Source organism: Protopterus annectens, chromosome 10.part0 (genome assembly GCF_019279795.1).
Source record: "Protopterus annectens isolate FY-2018-M chromosome 10.part0, PAN1.0, whole genome shotgun sequence".
In the NCBI taxonomy this organism is placed as follows: domain Eukaryota; kingdom Metazoa; phylum Chordata; order Ceratodontiformes; family Protopteridae; genus Protopterus; species Protopterus annectens.
In genome coordinates, this window is record NC_056744.1 from 701035345 (window position 1) to 701056971 (window position 21627).

At 40.0% G+C, this 21627-nt stretch overlaps 1 protein-coding gene across 2 annotated transcripts in view; it reads left to right on the forward strand.

The window, feature by feature from the left end:
- The window catches only part of FGGY (FGGY carbohydrate kinase domain containing), a 2391991-nt gene that overhangs the window by 2216801 nt on the left and 153563 nt on the right, over positions 1-21627 (forward strand). The window lies entirely within an intron of this gene.

Sequence of the window (21627 nt, forward strand, 5' to 3'; positions counted from 1 at the left end):
AAAATCCAACTCAGGTAATGTCACAACATGATAGAACAACGAGTCCTCAACTTAAGGAGAAACAGGTGGAATGGGAAGCATCTGATCACTTGCCACATGAAGATGCTCTAGAGTCTTCAGTAGGAAACAAGAAAACCAGTTCAGTTCAAGTTGTACAGCAAGGGAATGAGCAGGATGTAGTGGCAACTCTGATGCAGGCAATGTTGTGGAGTGATGGGCTAATGCATTCTCATATGAAGGAGTATCTGATAATGTAGGATGCAACTGAAGTGCATATGTCACAGGAAGATGTTCTGAAACTTTCTGCAGAATGCCCACAAGCAAGAAAGAGCAAAGAATGTGCCCTCAGTTTATGATCTAAGAGAAGAGTTGCTTGATTTAATAGCGAAGGATTGACGTATTAAGATCAATGAAAGAACTAGATTACAGAAGGTAAATAAGACCCAGTATGTTAGAAGTCTGATAAAACAGATGAACACCGTAATCAAGACTATTAGCAGAAATGCAAATGCTTTAACAGAATTCAATATCATAGTTTACTGTGCAGCTAAACTAATAACAGATAAAGTCTTACCACAAAAAATGCAGAGCAATAAGGGAAAGGAAGTGAAGAAATAAAATGCCATCATGGAAGCATTGAATACAGAAAATTATACAGCAATTAAGACAAGCAGTACTGTTAGAAGAATATACAAGAGGGAACAGATCAACACAAATACTTAGAAAGACAGACATGATAAATGCAGTGCACAGTATCAGAACATACCAGGATCTATCATTTACTATGGCAAATAAACTAGAGATATCAGTACAGACAGAAAAATTTAGAAGATATACAGATAAGCTTAAATGAAAAATACAAAATAAGCAATTCATTGATGACCCAGAAAAGTTTTTTTTATATAGAAGTGAGAGAAAAAAGGAAAAGTAATAGAAACACCATCAAAAAAAGAAATAGACACATTTTGGAGCAATATTTATGAAGTCCCTATGGAACATAATGAAGATTCTAAACTGACAGAAAATTAAAAACAGTGAGGAGTTTAAATGTACAGGATGTGAAATAGGATGAAATAATGACCAGAGAAATTGAAACAAAATTAATAGAAGCTCCTAATTGGGAATCCCCAGGCCCAGATGAAATAACTAACCTCTGACTAAAGTATTAACATTTTTACACAAAAAATTAGCTCTGGGTAAGAACTATTTATATGCACATCCCAAACGGCCACCAACCTAGTTAACAATGGGAAAAATTATAGTCCTGCTTAAGACTGAACCTGTAAGCCATCCTAAAAACTATAGACGAATAACTTGTCTTCCAGCAATGTACAGACTATATACTGGATCTGATCCAGACAGAGTTTGTAGTCATTTAGAAGAAAACTCAGTCATAACAAAAGAACAAAACTGTAACAAAAGAAGGATATATGGAACAAAGGATCATTTGCTGCTAAATAAAGTCTTAATGGAGAATTATGAAAAGGGAAGGAATCTAAGTATGGGATGGATAGATTACAAAAAAAAGCATTTGATAGCATCCCATATTCATGGATAAAGGAGTGCTTATAGATGTATAAGTTACATCCAACACCAATCAATTATATTACAGTGACCATTAAACAGTGGCAAAACAGTTTGCAATTAAGCCATTACAAAGAGCAATTTATTATCCCAGAGATAAAAATTCAAAAGGGAATATTCCCGGGTAATTCTTTTTCACCTCTGTCGTTTTGTCTTGCTGTTTAATTAGCAGATTAGGTCTTGGTTACATTTTGGCTCCCAGAAAATAAACTTGCTTTAAGATTTCTCATCTATTTTTTTGTGGATGACTTAAAAGTGTATAGTTCATCAGATGTGGAGTTGAAAGCACAACTGTAAGTGGTTAAAAGTGTATCAGATGATGTAAAAATGACATTTGGTCTTGATAAATGTGCAAAAGCAACATTTAAAGTAGGAAAGTTGTAGTACCAAGAAAATATCAGTCTTGGACAGGAATGTGATATAAAGAAACTTGAGCAGGAAGGAGTGTAAAAAACATGGGAATTCATGATGGCTGGGCAATAAAAAAATGAATAAATGCAAATAAAACTCAGTAAACAATACTTCAGAAGACTAAAACTAATGTTAAAAACAGCTTTGACATCGAGGAATAAAGTCAAAGTTATAAACAAATTTGCTCTTCCTGTTTTAACAAACAGTTTTGGTATTATTGACTGGGGCCTAAAGATAGTGGATTATATGGGCAGAAAACCAAGAAAAATGTTTCTATCAAATGATATACAAAAATCAGTGGATAAGAAAATTATATATTCCATGCTCTGAAGGAGATATTCCTCAGAACTGATTGTGTGTGTAGATATGCACTTGTGGGACTGCATATCTGCTGACCTCATCAGATTCAAACATTGTAAAAGTTGATCAACATGCAGATGGGAAGTCTAAGATGACCTCTGCTTAGTTTAGTAGAAGCATTCAGGTGTCAAGTAGGAATGGAAATCAAACTAGAAGTAGATAAAAATTGGATAACAACTGAATGTGCCAAAAAAAAAAAAAAAAGAAAGACTACAAAAAGAATCAGATGAGACAGAAAGAAGTGTGGAAAAGCCATAAATATATTGGGAAGTATAACAATGACCTGGAACAACTTCATCAGGATTTGACACAGGAATGGTTAAGGAGAGGTGAGTTAAAACCAAAGGATGAAAGGTTAATGGCAGCCTAGGTTAGTGGACTACATACACATTGGTTTACAAAATCCATTGAACATGTGGGAGAAGTAGACAAATGTAGGTTGTATAAAACCGAATTGGAAAAAGTCACACACCATGTTACTGGGTGCGATATACTCATAGCAGAGGGCCTATACACTGAAAGGCACAATAATGTGACAAGATTATTGCATTTTGGATTGTGCAAACACTATGATACAGAAGTTGGCTGAGAAGCATTGGAAACATGAACCACTAAGCATTATAGAGAATGATGAAGTGTACATCACGTGGGATCACCCATTACCAACAGTTCAAAAAAGTAGATGTGAGAAAACCAGATATAGTATTCCATGAAAAAAAGATCAAAAACAAGATAAAAGTGACATTAATCACTGAAACTGTTACACCCAGTGATTACAGTGTCTCATTTACAGAGAGACAAAAAAAGTCATAAAGTATCAAGAGTTGCAGGCAGAAATGAGAGTAATGTGGATGAAAGATACCCAGACAATTCCAATAGTCGTAGAAGCAATTCATTTAATAAAAAGAATTTAGAGTCATATTTAGATATGCTGCCTAAAGTGCCTATACTGATAAATGCAGAGATTGGGAACCTCCAGTCGCTGGACCCCACACAGTTTGGCTTCGTCAAGGGCAGATCATGCCTCCTGAACCTGGTGGATTTCTTTGAGACAGTTACTCAGGCTATAGATAAGTGAAGGAGGTACACACGGCTTACCTTGACCTTGCTAAAGCAATTGACACCATTCCCCATTCAGGTATTTTTGATAAGCTCACCAGCCTGGGCATAAACCCTTATGTCACAAGATGGATCGCAAACTGGCTCTCAGACAGATCCCATAAAGTAAGAGTAGCGGGATCTATGTCCAAATCCAGACCAGTAACGAGTGGTGTGCCTCAGGGCTCTGTCCTGGGGCCCTCCTGTTTGGCATATACTTCTCAGAAGTACAGGCAAGCACGGAAGGGCTGTGGCTGACTAAGTTTGTGGACGACTGCAAACTGGGTGCTATAATAGAGTCTCCGGCCGACATGGAGATCCTCCAGAAGGGCCTAAATGAGACTGATGCATGGTGTCAAAGCCATGGTCTCAAGCTAAATGCAAAAAATGCGTAGTAATCCCCTTTGGAAAAAACAGAGTACCCGCAAACTACAACATAGGAGGTAATCCCCTGAAATCTGAAGAAGAAATAAGGGATCTAGAGACCCAAGTAGATAGTCGGCTTTCCTTTGATAACCATGTTGCCAAAGTGGTTAGAAAATCCTTCTATGTGACCCATCTGATGACGAAAGGGTTCGCATCAAGATCTAAGGATGTAATGGTGCCCCTCTACTCTTCCCTCATCAGACCCATTATTGAGTACAATGCACCAATTGGAATGTACCTGGCTAGACATCTCCAGCAGCTGGAGATACCACAAAGGTACCTAACCAAGAAGATTACTGGCCTCATACAGTTTCCCAATGCAGCACGATTGAAAAAGCTAAGACTGTTCTCTGTTGCATACCGCTTTCTCAGAGGCGATCTCTGTCTAACGTACAGAGCCATGTCCAACCCAGAATTGTTGAATATGCTCCATCTTAGCAAAACCAAATCTACTCGAGCTACATGCTCTAGGGATATAAACCTCAACACAGCAATGAATAGAACATGCTGGAGGGATAGATTCCCTTCGCAGAGACTTCCCTTACTATGGAACAGGGTCCCAATCTACATAAGACAGAGCCCCTCACTATCACTCTTCAAGAGGAACCTTGATGAGTGGATGGGTAACAGAAAGTTCACACCGGGGATCACACCAACAGCACTACTAGATAGGGGCCAAGGGTACTAGCTGCTAGTACAAGGGTCTAGGGAACTACTAAAGGGGCGGTGAATATCGCACAATGTGGTTGGGCTAATATATGCCTTCGGGCAGATAGCCCAGTACCAACCTATGAACCTATGAACCTATACATGTAACTCCATATGAATTGCAGGAGTCATTTTTGGGCACATTGTGGGTGCTGTGAAGAGCACTTTTGCTAACATTTGGCTAACATCAAAGACTGAAACGATACTAATTTCACGAACTGAAATTATATCCTGACTTAGGAATAGAGTCCACTCCCATCATGGTATTAGAAACCCAAAAGATTTAGAAAAATTAAAAGCAGACAGCAACTGCTGAGGTGTAAACACATATCAGATATAAATGAAGCCTCAGAATTAATACTAACCATTTTTAAGCCAAAGTTTAACTGCTTGACACATGCTTTCATATTATATAACATGTTAAATGTTGAAGATGTGTTTTTGTTAAAGAAATAATATCTAGAAGTTAGAATTCAGTCTCCAAATAACATCATGGCAACAAACATAATATAAAAAATGCAGAGCATGCAAGTGCTTATCTTATATGTGTATACCCTACTTTAGTTTAACCTTCTAATCTAAGATGTAGCCTGAATTTCAAAATGAAAAAAAAAAATCTTCCAGAGTTATCTTTCCTTTGCTGTTAAAAACTCTTAGAAGAACTTGCATGCAGTGTAGCCTACAGACTGTTTTCAGCGATTCAGTGTTAACATCATATTAAATTGTGTAAATAAAAGCATAGTAGCTTCCCCCTTTCTTAGTTAATTGGTTAATTAATCAGTCAGTCAATTAATTAATTTTTATGCAGGAGAGAACCTGCTAATGATCAGGGAAGAGGAAGCTGGATAGCAAAATTATTCAACAGTGTAACTAATAAAGTAACTCCAGTGAAAGTACCTCCAGCAAAAATAATGTCTGAACCTGAAAGCAATTATTCTACTACAGCAACAAGTAATCCAAAGCAGAGTACTGAGAACTGAATGCAAGTATTACAGTATGTGATTTTTATGGACATTGTTTTAGGCAGTTAGTATTTGTGGTATCTAGGTGAAAGCTGATGTACCAGATGTTCTTCGTGGTTCACTGTTACAGTCATTACTGTAGGGATCTTCCTGTTGGCAGCAGCCCTAGATTGGCCAGAGTCCCAAAGTCGGGTCCAACATCGGCTGAAGTCGCTCCTGCCCTGACGTCAGTGCGCCAGGGGTATAAAGACCTTAGCCGATGCCATTTTCCCCAATCTTTCTTGCTGTGCGGTGCCCGTTGCAAAGCAGTTCGCAAGTGCAGGTCAGCCGACTCCTGTTTATTTTTGGTGGCTTTTGAATTGAAGACTTCTTCTTTTGAGTACCCCATTGGGGAAACCTTTTTCTTGCTCCAGTCCGATGTCAGAAAAAGTTAATAACTGTATTTCTTGTGGGAAGCAAATACCTCATAAGGATTTTCACTCGTACTGTATACCTTGCTTAGGTCCTGACCACGACGTAGCTAATTGTAGGTTTTGTGCTAAGTTTAATCAACGCACTATTAGGCGTAGGTACGATTTTGCCTTCCATTATTTTGGAAAAAGATTTAATTACAATATGTCGTCGGATTCTTATCCGGCTACTGCAGTGTATAAGAGGCGCAAGGATAAAGACAGGCCTCTGAGGTCCAAAGTGGATGACTTTATTCAACCAGAGCCAGTTGCCGGTTCGGCTGTCGTCAGTGAGGCAATTTCGCAGCCCCTGTCATCCGCCACTTTTGAACCGGTTGCCTGTACCAACTCCCGTGAGGAGCCGATGGGGCCTTCAGACTTTTCAGGGATTGGACCTCTGGATATTGCTCCCTCAGATGGGTCTGGAGCCGCTGTGCAGGCACCGGCTTCTGAGGGAGTTTTTAGGCCTACACAGCTTCATGTACAGATGACTCTAGTTTGGCAGTCAAGGACAAAGGCGAAGACTAAGGCTCCGGCAAAGACAAAGCAGCATGTACAGGCACCTTCTGTTCAGGGCCCTAGACCTCAAAGACAGATGCTTAGAATGGCTGAAGACCTGTTAACTATGATCAGGGGTTCTCATCTCCCTCCTGTCAAGAGACCTAGGCTAGAGCCAGATTATGATTCCTCAGATCAAGTTTCAATTTCTTCTGCTTCTTCTTCTGAGCAGGATTATTCCTTCCCTCCTTATGAGGATTCTGATGCTGAAGAATCCCTTCCTTCGGCCTCTCATCCTGAGGATTATTCATTTGGGGAAACCTTGCATGACATGAGAGAGCATTTTCACTGGGAAGGGCAGGAATACTCTGAATCTAAGAAAAGGCTTAGGGATTTTCTTCTGCTTCCACAGCATAGACCCCTGGCTATTCCCCCTGTATTGGACATTGTGGATGATGTTTTTACAGAGGCATCTCTCTCTCCTGATTCTTTTCCTCCTGCTCCTGTCAAACCAGATAGGTATTATAGGGTTCCAGATTCCCACAAATATCTTTTTAAGAATCCTTCAGCTGATCCAGAAACTATTTCTCAGGGCCCTAAGGGTGTTAAAGCGGCCAATGCTAAGAATCCTATTCCCTCTGACCGAGAGTCCAGAGCCTTGGAAAGATGGGGCAAAAAAGTTTATACTTCTGCTACTTTGTCTATTAGAGCTTTGAATTGTCAATTTCATATGTTAAAATATCAGCAATACCTTTTGTCTGTGTTAAAGCAAAAGATATCTGCTGTTTCTGGTGGTGCAGACAATAAGGAATTACAGGATTTATTGCATGCTACTGAGCAGGTGGGTAAACATACCCTGCACTGTGGTTTTGATTCTTTGGAGGCTACTTGCAGGGCTGCAGCAACTGGCACAGTTATTAGAAGGCATGCTTGGTTAAAGGAGCAAAGTTTGCCTGAGCAGGTTAAAGCAAAGCTTTTAGATGCCCCTTTGCAACACAATGTTTTGTTTGGGGCCAAAGCTGAGGAAGTATTGAAGAAAATGGAAGACAAAGCCAAATCTATGCAGACGGTTAAAGATTTTCTACAGGTACAACCCCCTAGATTTAGCAGGAATTGGCCAGCTAAACCTTGGTCCTTTCCGAGCTCGGACAGACCTCGGAGGGGCAGATACAGGCGTTCCAGAGGTAGGGGTCAGGCACAACCCCCTTTCAGAAATAAACAGTGGAGTGCCCCCTCTCCCAAGGGAGGGGAATATAGGTCACAACCTTACAGGAAACAGTCATTATGACTCTCCCTTACTAGCTCCAGGGGCTCCCCTCCTGGATGCGCCTTTGGAAGGAAACATCTCTCTTTTTTTATCACAATTGGAGCCGCATAACCCAAGACAAATGGGTTCTGGACATAGTTTCAAGGGGTTACAGGTTTCATTTCCATACCTTGCCAAAATAAAAAAGGATGGCCAGATCTGCCAAAGCATCAATGGGCAGAGGCACAACGGCAAGTTCGGTCCCTCATGGATATGAGGGCCATAGGTTTGGTACCAGATTCAGAAATGGGGCAAGGGTTTTATTCAAGACTTTTCCTGGTTCCCAGGAAGGAAGACGCATGGAGATCAATCCTGGACCTTTCCGTATTGAACACCTTCCTAGAAATTCCAAAATTCAAGATGCTCACTCTGGAGCAACTGCTGCCTATGCTGAGCAAGAACGCTTGGATGGTGACTTTGGACTTGAAGGAGGCTTACCTGCATATTCCCATACGGCAGGAGTGCAGAAGGTACCTGAGATTCAAAGCGGGCTCGAGGTATTACCAGTTCTCTGTGCTGCCCTTTGGCTTATCTACTGCGCCCAGGGTCTTTACAAAGTGCCTGGCACCAGTAATGGCATTTTGCATACAGAAGGGAATTCAAATATACCCTTATCTGGACGATTGTCTCATTCAAGCAGATGACAAGGAGACTTTACTTCAGCATCTAGCATTTGTGCAGCATCTTCTCTTGTGCCTAGGGTTCACGGTGAACCTAAAGAAATCATACCTGGTGCCCATGCAGCAAATTACTTTTTGGGTGCGCTTCTGAGCTCTACAACCCAGATGGCTTATTTGACACCAGACAAAAAAGTGCAACAGGCTTCTTATTTCAAAAATCTGGCTTTAATGAGTCAGCTGTCTGCAAGAAAAATTCTGCAGGCTCTGGGTTACATGGCATCCTGCATTCTGTTAATACCATATGCAAGGCTGCATATGAGGAAGATACAATGGTACCTCAAGAGTGTATGGTCTCAAAGGAGAGGCCTTTCTGTCCCATTCCAACCAATCAAGTCATAACGACGGATGCTTCGGATTATGCATGGGGAGCCCACATGCAAGGGAAATGTCTTCAGGATGCCTGGACAGAGGACCAAATGCATCTGCACATAAATTTGAAGGAGATGCTAGCTGTACAGAATGCCCTGACAGCCTTCAAAGATCTTATTCTACCGGGGCAATTACTGATAAAGACGGACAACACTACGGTGATGTGGTACATAAACAAGCAGGGAGGCTCTTATTCTTACCCCTGTGCAGATTGGCCATGGCTCTGTGGAACACAGCACTAGCCAACAAGGTGGACTTAGAAGCTCAATTCCTGCCAGGAAAGGACAACACTCTGGCAGACAGTCTAAGCAGAAATCTTTTGGATCCACACAAATGGATGTTGGATGTTCGGATATTCAGGATGATAACGGAGGTGTGGGGGTGCCCAGACATAGATATTTTTGCATCTCCCCAAAACCATCAACTTCAAACGTTCTGCACGAGGACCTACCACAAGCTAGCATGGAAAGTGGATGCCCTTTCATTCAGTTGGAAGCACCTCTCAGTATATGCTTTTCCTACTTTGTCTCTTCTACCTCGGATACTTCTGAAAATCAAACAGGACAGACCGCAAATGATTTTACTGGCTCCCAACTGGCCTCGGCAATTCTGGTATTCCACCCTGATGAACCTGGCTCAGGGTCCACCCTGGATTTTGCCACAACTTCCACATCTACTGTCTCAACGAGACGGCCAGATCCTGCACAGCCATGTCAAAACTCTGAATCTAGCAGCCTGGTGGATCCAGGGTCTTTAAACAGTTCTACCCTTACCAAACAGGTACTGGACGTAATTCTTGAAGCTAGACGGCCCAGCACCAGGAAATCTTATGCAGGTAAATGGAAAAGATTTTGCTCCTGGACTCAGGCCCAGGGTTTTGATTCTGCAGTTCCAAACATTCCTCTGATTTTATAATACCTAACAGAGATGTTACATAAAGGCCTATCTTTTTCATCTATCAAAATTCATGCTTCTGCTATTTCTGCACATTATAATACGGATCTCCAATCTTTTCTCATCCGTTACTTAAGCAGTATATGAGAGGGGCGAAGAATATAAGGCCTCCTTTAAGAGCACCAGTTCCCACTTGGGATCTCAACTTTGTTTTGGAAAAGTTAACTTTGTCTGCTTTTGAACCTGCAGCTTCCACCGATTTAAAGTTGTTATCGTGGAAAACTGCTTTTCTTTTAGCCATTACCTCTGCCAGAAGCGTTTCGGAATTGCAAGCTCTCATGGCTGTGGAACCCTTTATTATTTTTCATCAGGACAGGGTGTCCCTTAGGACTAATCCCACCTTTATGCCTAAGGTGGTTTCGAAAGTAGCCTTGAATCAGACTATTCATTTGCCTACGTTTTATCCTAATCCTCAAAGTGAAGAGGAAAGTATTTTGCATTCTTTAGATATACACAGGCAGCTTCATTTTTACCTGGACAGGACCAAGATTTTCAGGAAATCGGACCAGTTGTTTGTGGCTTATGCTTCTACCTCACAGGGGAGAGCAATCACTAAGCAGACTATTTCTAAGTGGATTGCCCACTGCATCAAGTTCTGTTACTCTCATCATGGTAAAGCTGTTCCTGTTAATATCAGAACACATTCTACCAGAGCTACTGTCACTTCGCCAGCTTTTCTCAGTGGAGTTCCTACCAAGGAGATCTTAGAAGCTGCAACTTGGAGTTCTGTGCATACTTTTTCTAAGCACTACAATCTCCCTCTCTATTCTAAATCTAGGGCAGGCTTTGCCTCTGCAGTCCTGCAGGGTTTTGTGGCCGTCCCTTCTGTTCCTTCTCCATCCACCCTTTCTTAGCTTTGGGATTCAACCCTACAGTAATGACTGTAACAGTGAACCACGAAGAACATAGTACAGTTGTGTACTCTTACCATAAATGTAGATGTTCGAGTATGTTCACTGTTACAGTCTGCTACCTCCCTCCTGTCCCCTCTTTTGTTGTTCTTTGAGTGCTGTCTGTGTCTCCTTGACATTTCTTTTTTCTCTGAGGTATTTTTGCTGGTGATATTTGGGAATGTTCTGGTTTATGTTTGCTTATTCTTTTTTATTAAGCTTTTGGCCTTTATTTTTGGGCACCTGACATCTGGGGCAAGAAAAACTGGGAAAAATGGCGTCGGCTGAGGTCTTTATACCCCTGGTGCACTGACTTCAGCTGACGTCAGACCCGACTTTGGGACTCTGGCGATCTAGGGCTGCTGCCAGCAGGAAGAACCCTACAGTAATGACTGTAACAGTGAACATACTCGAACATCTACATTTATGGTAAGAGTACACAACTGTACTTTTTAAAGTTTTACCCACTTTGAGCATGGAGGCTGGAGAGAGGCAGGATACACATGTTTATATGTGGGGAGATAGGTGGGAATACATATGTTCATATGTGGTGAGGGAGGCAGGAATACACATTAGTATGTGGACAGCTACAGTGGATGAAAGGTTAAAGGATATGCATACTGTTTAGACTATATAAATCCTCCCTCTCTTCCACCGACCCCCGCCCAATATAAGAGCCTTAGCAGGTTCTCACAATAACAAATTAATTCTTTTAGAAATGAACACATGCAGAGATGCAAAAGTCAGACTAGAAGAATGGTTAACTGTCTAAATGATTCACAGATATATACTTTTACTTCTGTTCAGAGAGAAAGAGATGTTTTGGGGTTGGTTGAAAACATACCCAAGAAAGAGAAGTATTTATTGATAATGCATTTTATCTTTGGGATTATATACTGCATGATCCAGTCAACCTTTTTTCCTCTGGAGGGTTATAATCCATGCACAGGGCGATATAACTACTGTACTGATGCATAAGGATATAAGTTCTCCTTTAGCTACTTATGTAGGTTTCCAGAGAGGACTGAGTTTACTGAATAAATGGATGAGGTCATGTGATTCCTGAAACAATGGATGAAAACAAGTCAGTGTGCACTGCATATGAAGACCTCAGAAAGGCATTCTAAACCATCCCACACTGGGGAATCATAGTGAAACTCTCTATGCTTAAAGTAAATCCCTAAGTAACTCATTGGATAGCAAATTTGCTCACAAGTAGAACCCAGGAAATTAGGGCGTGCCCCCTCCCCCCCCATAAAAAATAGTTTTGTTGTTTGCTTGCATTAATTTTATATTCACTTAAAATGATCACTGTTTCATTCTCACTTCTGAGTGTTTAATATTTCATGAGACAATCTTATACAGGTATGTGTAAGATAATAGATGCTGAAAAACATCACCGCACCAAATATCATTACAAAATAATCATAACTCAAAATGTCAACACTGAAACATGAATGCTGCAAGCTACAACTTAGAGCACTCAAATCAGAAAAATGCATGCATATCTACACATACAGACACCAAATCTAAGATCACATAATAGCAGGAAAGACATATTTCTTACTGTTATAATAATATCACATGAGCCCTGTCAAATCAGGTGATTTGTTCATCAACTGGAATTTTCACAGTGGTTTTCGACCAAACACAAAACTGATATATATATATATATATATATATATATATATATATATATATATATATATATATATATACACACATATGGAGGGACTCAAACACATGGCATCATACGACATGTAATATTTTTTCTAATAAATAAAATTATTTCACTGTAAGAGAGACCCATTTTATAAATACCCTCATAGTCCCTTTAAGTGTAGTAAATTTTATGCAGTGCAAACACTGAGAAATGACATATGTTTCCCTGTGTAGAAATAAGAACACAATGATGTTTTTCATATGAAGAAAGTCCAGCATTGAACCTCAGATCTAATCTGATTCTTCAAGCAAAAAATTGAGTCAAGCACCTATTCCTTCGTTGTGCGTATGGTTCTGTAAACTGAATTTGTTTCATACCACACAGGTTCATTGGACTGGCAGTAATACTTTACCTTGCCTAACTTGTCTTGACTCTGCCATTCAGTTGTGTTACAGGTACCACTCTAAGTGAAGGTAGTCACAGTGACTGTCAGAGGCCAAAGCCTGCTGTTGTTTGTTCGTATAGGCTCATAGGTTGGTACTGGGCTATCTGCCCGAAGGCATATATTAGCCCAGCCACGTTGTGCGGTATTCACTGCCCCTTTAGTAGTTCCCTAGACCCTTGTACTAGCAGCTAGTACCCTTGGCCCCTATCTAGTAGTGCTGTTGGTGTGATCCCCGGTGAGAACTTTCTGTTACCCATCCACTCATCAAGGTTCCACTTGAAGAGTGATAGTGAGGGACTCTGCCTTATGTAGAGCTGGACCCTGTTCCATAGTAAGGGAAGTCTCTGCGAAGGGAATCTATCCCTCCAGCATGTTCTATTCATTGTTGTGTTGAGGTTTATATCCCTAGAGCGTGTAGTGAGTAGATTTGGCTTTGCTAAGATGAAGCATGTTCAACAATTCTGGGTTGGACATGGCTCTGTACGTTAGACAGAGATCACCTCTGAGAAAGCGGTATGCAACAGAGAACAGTCTTAGCTTTTTCAGTCGTGCTGCATAGGGCAACTGTTTGAGGCCAGTAATCCTCTTGGTTAGGTACCTCTGTGGTCTCTCCAGCTGCTGGAAATGTCTAGCCAGGTACATTCCAATTGGTGCATTGTACTCAATAATGGGTCTGATGAGGGAAGAGTAGAGGGGCACCATTACATCCTTAGATCTTGATGCGAACCCTTTCGTCATCAGATGGGTCACATAGAAGGATTTTCTAACCACTTTGGCAACATGGTTATCAAAGGAAAGCTGACTATCTACTTGGGTCCCTAGATCCCTTATTTCTTCTTCAGATTTCAGGGGATTACCTCCTATGTTGCAATTTGCGGGTACTCTGTTTTTTCCAAAGGGGATTACTACGCATTTTTTTGCATTTAGCTTGAGACCATGGCTTTGACACCATGCATCAGTCTCATTTAGGCCCTTCTGGAGGATCTCCATATCGGCTGGAGACTCTATTATAGCACCCAGTTTGCAGTCATCCGCAAACTTAGTCAGCCACAGCCCTTCCGTGCTTGCCTGTACTTCTGAGAAGTATATGCCAAACAGGAGAGGCCCCAGGACAGAGCCCTGAGGCACAACACTCATTACTGGTCTGGATTCGGACATAGATCTCGCTACTCTTACTTTATGGGATCTGTCTGAGAGCCAGTTTGCGATCCATCTTGTGACGTAAGTGTTTATGCCCAGGCTGGTGAGCTTATCAATAATATCTACTGTTTAGAAATGTTGCTGTCAGTCTTCACCCTTAGATCTGTTTCTTACATGCAGGATAGCAACATAAAAATATGTACAGCTTGTGTTTGGAGTATAAAGTCTTTAAACTCTTTGGATCTCCTCCAGAGTCTTCAGGAGTGCCTTGAAAAGTGTTATGTTTGGATCTAGTCCTAAAAGTCAATGAGAGAAAATGGAAACTTGCCCAAAAGAAATGATAAGGTCAGACAGATGCAGTTTTAATTTATTTACTTCAGAGACTGCACACAGTCATACACTACTCAGCTCAAACCTGTACTTCAGTATTTTAGATGTCTTACATAAAACACACATATGTACTAGTGAAGAAGGCAATGAGAGTAGTAAGCAAACCAACGGTGTTTAATCCAGAAGCAAACACTCACAAGGTACTAAAAAGTACACGCAAACTGCAAACCAACAATAAAAATAAAGCGCTTTTCATCCTGCTCACTAGCAAGACTTCTTCAGATAAAAAATGTCATAAAAACTTCATCATTAAATACTAAATAAAAAAGTGGGCGTTGTAAGCCACACAAGTTACACTCAATTAACTTAAAGAGACATTGCTCACTGTGGTAAACAAGTTGTGATTTAAAATGTAAAATGCATGTTACATATATTTGCAACAAATTTCTACCTCTTCTGGAAAGATATGTAATCAATAATTAAAGAAATAAAAGGCTTCATTGTTAACAACAGTGCTAACAAAACTAAAGTTAATTAAAGTCTGAAACAAACACTGAAGTTTGTTGAAGTCTGAAACAAACAGTTGCCACATTACTATTACATCAACTAAACGCCTAAACGCTAACACGTAGACATGTCAAGGGTCTAGAAAAACAAGTAGTGCAAAGACAAAGTGAAAAAAACTAAGAAAAAAACAATAAAATAATGTAATAATAGATAATACTATTGCAGACCTGGTAACAATGGTTTAAATATTACATTTTATTTTCTCTAAAAGGTAACAAGGGTGTTGTGTATAAACATTTATAGTGTACTAGCGTCTCAAATTCCTAAGTTTAAGTATACATGCCAAAGATACTACTTCATTCAAACCCGGATTAAAACAAGATCCAGTACGAAGTTGCCAACGCAATTCAAGTTGTTCCAATAATAAAGATGTAGGTCCACCTCTATTGTCATCAAACACTGAGTCAGTGGCTTTAAATAAGAAAGAATGGTGTGGATATGACACTATGTGTCTTAACAGAGCATTATCTAAGCTTTGATTTCTGATTTTATACAAATGCTCGTATACAAGTTCTTTCAACTTACGGTCGGTTTTACCGATATAGAACGCAGTACAACCTGAGCATCGGGCCACATAGACCACAGATTTAGACTGGCAAGTAAACCTAGAGTGGGTCTTGTAAATAGTGTTTCTAATAATTACCTCCTTACCTGTACTCACGTGCTTGCAATAATTGCACATTTGGCATTTGTACATACTTAAAGCTGGTTTGTTGACCTCTACTAAACTTTTCAAGTTGGTACCACGCTTGTATGTAATTCGAGGGTTTTTTTCAAACCTGTCAGCAATATGGGCATCTCTTCTAATTATTTCCCATTTTTTGTATAGGATGTACTTTATCTCCTTAGCATCACTACTAAAAGGGGTAATCAGACTAATTGTGTATTCATATTTGTCAGGACGACTAGAATCGATTGTTCCAGTATTACTGAGACTCAAACTAAGAATTGGCCTATAAAGGCCTTGTTCTCTCTTAGTGGTGACTTCATCAAAGATCGTGTCTATCAGGTCCTCAGGGTATCCAATTTTGAGAAACATGTCCTTCAGTTTTTGACTTTCGTATAAAAAGTCTGACTCAAGTGTGACCATACGTGCAGCTCTCACAAGTTGTCCCTTGACAACAGATTTTTTCTGGTGCCAAGGGTGACAGCTGATGTAATGGAGAAAAGAATTGGAATATTTGTGTTTTCTATAGATTTTAGAAACATATGAATTTTTTGTTTCGTCTTTGCTCAAATCAACATCCAGGTGAGAAATCTGGTCTGTGTCAAAGACAAAGGTAAAAGAAAGAAGCTAGTTGTACTGTTAAAATAATCTACCAATATTATTGCATCATCCCTGTTACCATTGAGATGTATAAAGACGTCGTCAAGGAAGTGGGTGTAAAAATGAATCTGTTTCTTTATATCAGGTTTATTAAAGATAAACTCATGCTCCCATGATGCCATAACCAAATTTGCATAGCTAGCACCACAAGGGGACTCCATTGCCACTTCTGTTTTTGGACGAAGTATTTGTTGTTAAATGTAATGTAATTGTTGAAACACACATATCTCAAAGGAAAGTGTTAAGTCATGCATGGCGTAGCTGTGGTTTCTCAAAGGTCTCATACAGAGCTATTTAATACTTCACTGAACCCATATTTATGTCCTACAACTACTCTTTAAAAGCTGTAGTACATCACCTTCCTTTGCATGTTATGAAGGAGTGGGAATAGCTGTTGAATTATGGTATATTTTGCTTTCTGACTGTCAATGATTCTGAAAAAAATACACTCTTTTAAGAGAAAGTTGTTGTGTAGGAAATTCCCTTTTTCCTGAAATACAGTGACCTCATATTGATTGTATTGGTTAAAGAGTTGTAGGGGGAAGTGCTCTGTGTGGATTTGAATTTGGCCTTGACCTCACAATTTTTTATTCAATGCAGACAAAATTTGTAATGTTGATGATCATGGTCAGGATATGGAGCTTTGTCAATCATAGATCAAGACAGGCTAGAAAAATGCATTGTCAGTAGTAAATGTTGTTAAGTCATTTTTTAAAATGTATTTATCAGCTGATAGTTTAATAACCAGCAGCCATTCTCATTTGGGTTTCTGTCACATATACTGTTTTCATCACAGGAACATTTTCTTGGTATGCTGTCATCTTGTATATGTCTCTCTCAATTTCTACTGATTCTTCATTTTCATCAAACTAAAGATTTTATACTTACCTAAGTGGCTCATCATTATTTGGATGAGCAGGGGTATGTTTTGTTCCTTTTGCTACTTAACAAAATGAAGATTTTCTGATGGTCCATTGCAGAAAGAAATAAATTGCATTCTGCCATAGTACACATTAGGCTGGGTTCATAAACATCACCTTACCACTTGGCATAAGCTTCCACTGTATTCCGTGCTTAACTCCAAATCATACATTACATTGAAAAATGGTAAGTCCCCATGAGGCCTTCCTGAATACTTAAGCAAGGCTTCTCACCTTTGGCTTAGTGCAGAATTGTCACAGTTTGTGCACTGTCATCCTCTACAGTCTGATATTAACCAGATAGATGTTAAAAAGTATAGTTAGCTAGATAGCTCAACACAATGAAAAGTTCACAGAATTCAGATTATCAGACCTGCTGGTAGGCTGGTAATATCAAGAACATGCATAGCTAAGAAAGAAACAGTGCACCGTTCCTTGTACATGCAGTGCTAACTCAAACTCAGGACACAAAGCTGGATGTACAACAGTGAATCACTTTGTTCACGCTCATGTCTTGCTAAGCACAAACAGCTTGTGATGGGGTACAGTCTGATTTGATTTAGTAACTGCTGGGTTTATATTTAGTACTAAAGTACATCTCATTGCACATAGCACATCTACAGCTTGCAGGTAAATGTAGTGTAAGGTTGTCTGAATCTCACAATCTGGCCCATTATGTAATCCTTTGAACTTCAATGGGTTTGCTAAGTTAAAAATGCATTTTTCAGTGATGCTCTGTTCTTGCTCAACCCCAGGATAAATCTGTTCATACATTATACCTCCTTACTCTCCATTCTTCACTCACTTCCTTACTTCAATCAGTTTTTCTCCCCTGACTCTCTTTCTAAGCTATATGGGTTATATCCTGCATGGGATATAATAGGTGTCCAGCTTCCAAAGCTTCAGAGCACCTTCCATGTGCCTAAACTGTTAGTCACCTGACTAAAAAGACAGGTTTGTGCTCCAAGTCTTTTAGAGTTTTCCTACTGTAGAGAAGAGTGCTCCTCTGCTGGCTTTAGAGGATTGAATGTCAGATAACGCTATCCCGTTGCTGAGCAGATAAGTTCCCTTTTTGGGTTAAAACTTCACATTACTTTTCAGTTGTTTTAAACTTAGTTTTTGCGAAAAAAACAACTATTTTAAATGTATGTAAAACTATTTTTATTGACTGTCATGTTACTTATATGTACTTTTAAACAAGAGTACAATTGTTTACTTCTGTGGCCCAGGATGGTACCTCAGACCACTCATCTTTTTCCTTGGATCCCTCTGGTGTTGTCTGTACAGCCACCATAGACCCGGAGTTAGCCAAGTCTTCTGCAGCTGTTGGGGTCACCTCTGTGGGCATGGGAGAGCCACTTTTGTTGGTCATGGGAAAAGGGGTGGGGAGAAAGCCCCTGCTTAGCCAGAATGTTGCACACATCCCTGGAGAAGCTGTTGTTGACAATACTAGATCTGTTTGCCTCAGCTTTCATGTCAAAAATAGATAGAAAACCAAACATTTAACTTCTCCTGTGTCAGTTTGTTTGGATAGGAGCAATTTGTTGGGCTTGACTCGTGGTCTTGTTCAGGCTATTGACCCTTTATGTAAGGAGGTTTCTGGTACAAGGAAAGTGGATTCCTCTTTCCCTGAACAGTTTCAGAATGTGGAATCTGCAGGAGAATATGAAGGGACAGATGCAGGTTTATCTCCTTAGTTTTCTGATTCAGATTTTGAGGTTTCTTGGAATTCCCAGAACATACACCCATCCCCCAGGGTTTTCAGCATTGCAGGATGACAGTCAACCTGCTGCTCCTAAGAAAGCAGATAGAATGCATGAAGTTCCTAAGTATTTCAAGTTTTTATATAATAATCATAGACCTGACTCAGGAGCTATAGCTTTAGGTAATCCAGCTGCTGATAAGCATTTTGTTAATTCTAATCCTTCTCCTTCAGACAAGGATGGTAATGCTATTGATATATGTCAGGGGAAAGTGTGTGCTTATGCAGGTTTGATTTTTCGAATTTTGAATTTTCAGGCTCATATGATAAAGTTTATACTGACAAATTGTAAAAGTATGAAGAATACTTCAGCTGCTGTTTCCTCTTGTGAGGAAATATCTGCTTTGGGTGATCTAATTGCTTTTGTTTCTCATGTCATTATTTATTGTTTGAAGTGTGTTTATTACTGCTTCCAGGGTTGTTGCCACAATTACTGCTTTGAGAAGGTTTGCCTGGCTTTGTTCTCAGAACTTCTCAGAAGGCATCAAAAATGAAATTTTGAATTCTTTGTATAGAAATTTAGTTTTTGGACCTTCTGCTGCAGAGGTTATTAAAACACGTGATGAAAGAATTAAGCTGATTCAGGGAATTTCTCTGATTTTTCAGCCCTCCTCTAAAGTTTCCAAAGTATCTTCTATTCCCTCATCCAGTTTTGGCAAAAAATAAAATAAGCAGTCTGAACAGAGTGCTAGTAAGCAGTACTTTAAAAATCAATGTCAGGGAAGTTCCAGAAAGAAAGCTTGAATCCCCCAGAACAAAGGACAGTTAAATAAGGTAGAATGACTATTACAGGGACCTTTCCCCACCTCCCTCTCTTTGGAAGCAGATTGTTTGGGCAAAAGGGTTCTGATGCTGATCCAACTAGAATACAGGTGGCAAATGGAGGAAGTTCCTCTTTTCCAGGGGATTCCTTCTAATCTACCAGACAAATCCTCTTCTCGTCTCTTCTCCTCTCTTCTTTTCCCTTCAGTCCTCATCATAGCCTGTCTCATGGAGGTAACAGAAGCAGTTTCTCCTTCCCAATTTAGAAAAGGATTTTTATTCAAGAATGTTTTTAGTGCCAAAGAAAGAAAATTCCTGGAGATCAAAGTTCTGCACCTTTCTTTCCTGAATCAGTTTGTAATAATGCTAAATTCAAAATGCTTTCACTTTACAACCTGTTTCTCATTCTTCCTCATTTGAGTATTTTAGTAACCTTAGATTTAAAAGATGCATATCATCACATTCCTGTTCATCCATATTTCAGGGGTTTCTTAAGTTAAGCTTGTGCATGACTGGGTCACATTATCAATTCTTTGTCTTACCCTTTGGGATATCCACTGCTCCTAGAGTGTTCACTAAGGGGCTAACTACTGTCATAAGCCATGCTACTACATTTAGATGACTTGCTTACCTTTGCAGAATATTTTTCAGTGTCAGGAATCTCTCACCTGTGTAAGTGATCTCTTACATTGGCTGATATTCCAAGATTCTGAGATCCCAATAGAACAGTCAAAACTCGTTTGACTCAGGATTGTGTTTCTGGGGTGCCTGCTAGACACATCAGTACATCTTTTCTTCCACAGGAAAAATAGATCTATATTTAGATTATTTCAGAGTTGCCCACTCAGACATCTGTCACTGTGAAAGAATACCACAGGATTATGGGTTTCATGGCATCCATGATTTTCAAGATACCTCTTGCAAGACTCCACATGAGAAAAATACAGTGGCATCTGAAGTTGACATGGTCCCTGAATCAGCACCTATTGTTTTTTTTTTTTTTTTTCAAATTCCATCTCTGGACTTTATGAAAAGAGAAGTCACTTGGTTGAGACATCACATATCCATGAATCTAGGTCTGCCATTCTCCCCTCTTTCTCCAGAGTTGTCTGTTCCAACAGATGCCTTGGACTTTTCATGGGGAGTAGTGTTAGGGGAAATAAAAGTGCAATGTCTCTGGGAGATGAAAGGCAATAGCACATAAACATAAAAAAGATCCTAGCCCATATAAATCCTCTCAACTCTCTGAATCATCCTGGTCTCCAGGATTTCTTCAGGTAGTTACAGATAATAACACAGTGGTGTACATAAATAAGGGGGTACCAGATCATACCTCCTTTGCAGACTAGCCATTTTGCATAGGATATAGCTTTATGGTACAATCTCACTCTACAGGAATCTTACATTCTGTCAGTGTAAAACTGTGTGCAGACAAGCTGAGCAGGACAAAGGCAGACCATCACTAATGGAAACTAGATCAGGGGCTCTTCCAGGATTTGATCCATCTCTGGGGAATTCCTCAGGTAGACTTTTTGCCCCCTGTCTAAACAATCAACTGGCAAATCTCTGTTCCAAGACTCTATTTGAGAATGCCTTAAAGAATGGTGCCTTTTTTTTTCCTTAGACAGGAATGTTCCTGTATGAATTTCCACCCTTTCCTCTGATGTCCAGAATACTTCTGAAGATTCTGAAGGAATCCCCAAAGATCACTGTAGTAACTCCCTTCTGGCCCAGGAAGCAGTGGATGTTCTTTGTGTTTCACTGTTGCAGTTCTGACCTGTGGGATTTCCTGCTGTGGAAGCCCTTGGCTGACCTGACTACCAGAGGAAAATTTCCCTCCTCTTACAGCCACCGGATGCCCTATCCAATATCCCTACACTCTGGTATAAGGGAAGTCAGCCAGTGCCATGATCTCTTTTCTTTCTTGCTTTCAGAGACCGAAGCAGAATTCCAGTTAGTCCACACCATAGAAAGAAGACTCTAGAAAGCTAAGTACCCTGTTGAGGAATCTTTTTT